The following is a 4,588-nucleotide window of genomic DNA, read 5'->3' on the forward strand; positions in this document are numbered from 1 at the left end:
TTAGCGGACCGGCCGCTTCCTCCTCGCCCTCCCAATACATCTCAACCGTACGCACACAAAAAAAAAAAAACATTTCATAGAACTTTTCATCTGCAAACACGACATCCTTGTAGATAACTTATTCATCTTTAGCTAGTAGCTCATCTAAGCTCGAAGAATCTGAACGGCGACGCTTATGGGATTGACGCTGGATGCTTGGCCTTGCAATTCGCCGAGACTGCCCAGATGTTCTTCTGGCAGCTCACAGCGCGGAAGAAAAACTTGTGATCGGTGGAAGAAGCGGTCGTCAGCTGCACATAAGTTCTTGCCTCCACACAATGATCCGGCCATGTCGTTCCATAGGTGCACAAAGTAGTGGTGCCGGGGCAATCCAGTCACCACCTCCCAGGAAAGATCTTGGGCTGCGAAAACAAGCGTCTGTCCGGCACCACCGGGCGAGCTTAAGATCACCTGCTTGTGAGAAGATTTCGTGGGTGGAGAACGCAGCATTGGTGCTGCGAAGCTCCATCGATTCTTGCGAAGACGCTCACCGATTTGCAAGGAGATAGAGTTTGGGACCCAGAGCCCTGCACTCGAATCCTCCCGTGTTGGGCTCATCCTGGCGAGCAAGTACCAGCAATGCACATTCTGCTATCACATATGCCCACTTTGGGCATCTTGACGAGGCGATCAAGGTTTTCCACTCCCCTTCTCTCGGAACATCCTATTACGGGTCCTTTGCGAAGAAAATCGCGTTGCTGATGCGAGGAAAGCCAGGACGTGGTGACCTGGACGACAATAGTGAGCACATATGCCCCGATTGGGCATAATGACGAGGCAAATGCCGCAACGAGCTGTTCTGGCTTGGCTCGGGCCGAGACATGCATCACGCCAGCCAAATCTTCTTTGGGATGCCCCAGTGCGATGATGGTTTAGTCTCTACGTGTTCTCCCAACGGACTCCATGCCCACAATGGGGATATGGAGCAAGCAACTGCATTGTTCGATAGGATACTCATCAAGGATGACAGAGTCGCGGGGGATGTTCTTTAAGGTGCATGGAATCCCTCGTGATTCATCTCTTTGGAACTCGCATTTCCTGATCCTCCGCCGAGAGGATTCTTTAAGATGACGGTGGAGGCCGTGGTGATTCTATCACCTCGCGGTCCCGATCGAAGAGCTCTTGAGACGGTGACACTGAAGACTTGGCACTGGCTGTGTTTCGCAGTCCACAGCGGGTGCTTACCGGTTCTTATGACTTCAAGCACCGAGCAGTGCCGGGCCCGAGACGGCTGTGCAGGCCTCTGCAACTTGCTCCGAGTAGCCGATCTAGGATCGATCATTCATCGTCTTGGAGACCTTGCAAAGTTCCACAGGAACATTAGCGTCCGAGAGAATAAGAAAACAGGCCACCTGTTGCTCGGACAAGCGATCCCCTGGACCCTTGACTTCAGCCAGCTTCGCCTCTTTCTCCTTCCACAGCAGAAGATCAGGCATTCCAGCCGTCCAGTTACTGTGGTCTTCTGCAAGAAGCTTGCAAATCACCGACAATCCTGGACCTCCGATACAGACCGTTATTGTTTGAAGGTCTTCAAGCGAGTACTTCTCCCAGTTTACCCCGCTACATGATGTCCCGTAGTGCTCTGCCCAAGTCTCAGCCACGAGTTGCCTAGCTCCGCCATCGCGTATGGCTTGAAGACGAGATTCAATAAGCGAGCTTCGGACTGGATAGAATGAATCCGTGCACAAGTCCAATGGTGCAGTCTGCAAACAAGAACTGTAGAGCAACCACGAGAAAATGAAACAAGAACCTGAAAAGGTGTCTGGAAGACATCTGGAACGTCTGAAATGGACTCCTTTCCAGCCGCCTCCATCTTCTCCGGCATAGTATTGAAGTGCCAGGTCCTCCACACTGCATTGTTGCCCATCGTAGCCATAAAATCTGCTCTTCATTCCATTGGCATTGTTTAGCGGCCTTCCCATAATCGTCACCTTCAGAAACAGAGTTGTAGCTGAAGGCCAAATATCTGGAAGACACAGTACGTACCACCTTGTGTTTTTTCTTTAAAAGCGCTGCATATGGAGGTACTGTCCACCTTCTAGGAGGTTTACCTAGTCGGAGAACCCTCCGTTGCAAAGCGATACGATCCCCTCCTCGGACGTTGAAATCGTTTAATCCGTTTTCTGCAACGAGCAGGCTCTCTTCTAAACGCTGTAAGTGCTCCAAGTCAATAGATTGCCGGAGAGTCCAGTATCCTCTCCGTCCAGGACAATACTGCATGCTAAGGAGCTGCTTGAAGAGGTTTACAGCTTCAGCGTATCTGTTCAAGAGCCAGTTTTCGTTCAAAAGCATTGTCCGCCATTGGTGAAAGAGCGTACCTGCGTTCTTTCTCCAGAAAAGATGCAGCCACAGTTGTTGCATACACCCATGCAGCCGAAAATCGTGCTAAAAATGGATGCTTGATCTCGGTGTGTGCATTGATCAATTCGAGTGTAGTCCTTGCTTTTCGAAAGGAGGAGTTTACAGCCTCAGAATTACCAGCTTCCAGGGATCCAATTTCCTCCAAAGTAATGATGGAATGGCCATCAACCACCTGAGCCAATTACAATGCCTGAAAACTCGACGGTCAGACAAATTTTATAACAAAGTAGGAACGGACCTGCTCATACGCCAGAAAGTCCTCTCGAGAAGAAAAAACTGGCATTGTTCTAGCGCACCTATAGCCTGGATACTTGATCCTTCCAATATCCACAAGAAGAAAAACATGGAACTCCTGCTCACCGTTTAGAAAGAACAGCCTCTGAATAAATAAATAAATAAATAAATTGCTCAGCAGTGTAACACTTTGGAGAAGATGTCAACTGACCTGTAAATGCCAAAGTAGAACTTCAACTGTTTCGGCTATTCGAATGCATGGGCCGGTTGCTTCACGAATTAAAGCCGTTAGATTACTGCCGCCAAGTATTTCACGCTTGTATAAAAAACCAATGATCACTTGCTACTTACAAATGCAGCGAAATCAATGCATCTCGAATTGCTGTAATAAGCTGAATCTTTTTCAAACTTAGCATAGCACTTTTGATCTGTAAGCAGGAACAGAAATAAAAACAAGGAAGAAAGTCTTAGAAGTAACTACCATGATTTTGCTGTTAACTGCCAAATCTTTGAGCTCCCGTACAGTCAGATGTTCAAGTAACTCAGACGAATTCACGTCACGTCGAAAACTAAGTAGCGTCCCTCTGTTACAAGGGAGCAAACATATTATGAAGTACACGATGAAAGAAATTGAGTACCGACTAAATCATGGACTGCAGAGTTTGTGTCACCAATATTTTCATAGAAAATGTTCTGAAGACGGAACCATGGCCCTGCAAAACCACTGTCTCCCTTGAGTCATAGTTTGTCCGACGGCGTTTAGCTTACCCTTTCGTTGAGCCAAGGCGCTGTCCATCAGACGAGATTGAACGAAATGCCTCGAGAAGTTCGATCTCGTCTGGAGTAAAGAGATGGAGATCCCGTTCCAATACCACTTGGAGCATGTAGAGAAAATTCTGTTGGTATTGACAGCCGCGGTCTTGTCCCTTATCAGCTGCATCCATCAGACGGCTCCATTTGACAGCCAGCACTTTTTCTTCTGAGAGACTTCCAATAGTCCGATTCTGGATCTCACGCAAATCAAGCTTGAGGCGTGCAGCTTCCAATGTACTCTCGGAGACATATCCCTGAACGCTTTGTGAACAATTGGAAAACGCCCCAGAGATTAATTACCTGAACGTCTACCACGCCTTTTTCCATGAGAGGAGACAAATAACGCTCTGCTGGAAGGACGCTGTTGGCCACGTCGGGCTCCTCAAAGCATTCAAGAGTAGAAGAAACTTCCGGTTTCGGAGACCCTGCCGCCGTGTTACAGTCGACCCCAGTCTCGAGCGGAGGAGACTGCTGGATTTCTAGTACGCAGTTTCCACTTTCCTCGTACTCTATCTTTTTCGACAAGTTGAAGTGAAAGAGTGTATGCTGGACATTGTTCTTCTTTTTCTTCCCACTTTGCAGGCAAGTATCTGGACAAGAGACACCATCGATCAGCGTGCTTGAATCAAAACAGAGCAAAATCCAAACCAAGATGGCAGTTGACGAGAAGTTCATTCCCGCGTATTTGCTTCCCACACACAGGGCATTCCACCCAGTCACAACAAGCTAAGCTCAGGCCTCCTTTTATTTCCAGTGAAACATCACCGCACTCCAACTCTTCCTGCAGGAAAACGATCACAGATCCACCGAAGAAATAGAAGCTCGATCACTCACCCGAGCTGGGAGTGACACATTGCGCTGCCGCTTCCCAACAAGCCGAATCAAGCTCTCACGGCCCCGGAGCATTGCTGAGATTACCGCATTGAACACCGCCGAGCTGTGTGTAGGACGCTTCCTCTTCGCAGTCACCTGTATTACAAGCAAAGTCAAGGTCAAAGTCAAGGTCAAAGTCCTTCAAAGTTCGTTACAAGCAAAGTCAAGGTCAAAGTCAAGGTCAAAGTCCTTCAAAGTTTGGTCACCTGTATTACAAGCAAACACAAAGAGATCTTCTTAGCGTGCTTCGACCAAGGGGAGAAGTTAA

At 48.2% G+C, this 4,588-nt stretch overlaps 1 pseudogene; it reads right to left on the bottom strand.

Annotated features, from left to right (window-relative positions):
• Window positions 1-1,128: 1,128 nt before the first annotated feature.
• Window positions 1,129-4,362, bottom strand: LOC9637960 (annotated as a pseudogene).
• Window positions 4,363-4,588: the final 226 nt, after the last annotated feature.

Source organism: Selaginella moellendorffii, unplaced genomic scaffold (assembly GCF_000143415.4).
Source record: "Selaginella moellendorffii unplaced genomic scaffold, v1.0 SELMOscaffold_185, whole genome shotgun sequence".
NCBI lineage: Eukaryota > Viridiplantae > Streptophyta > Lycopodiopsida > Selaginellales > Selaginellaceae > Selaginella > Selaginella moellendorffii.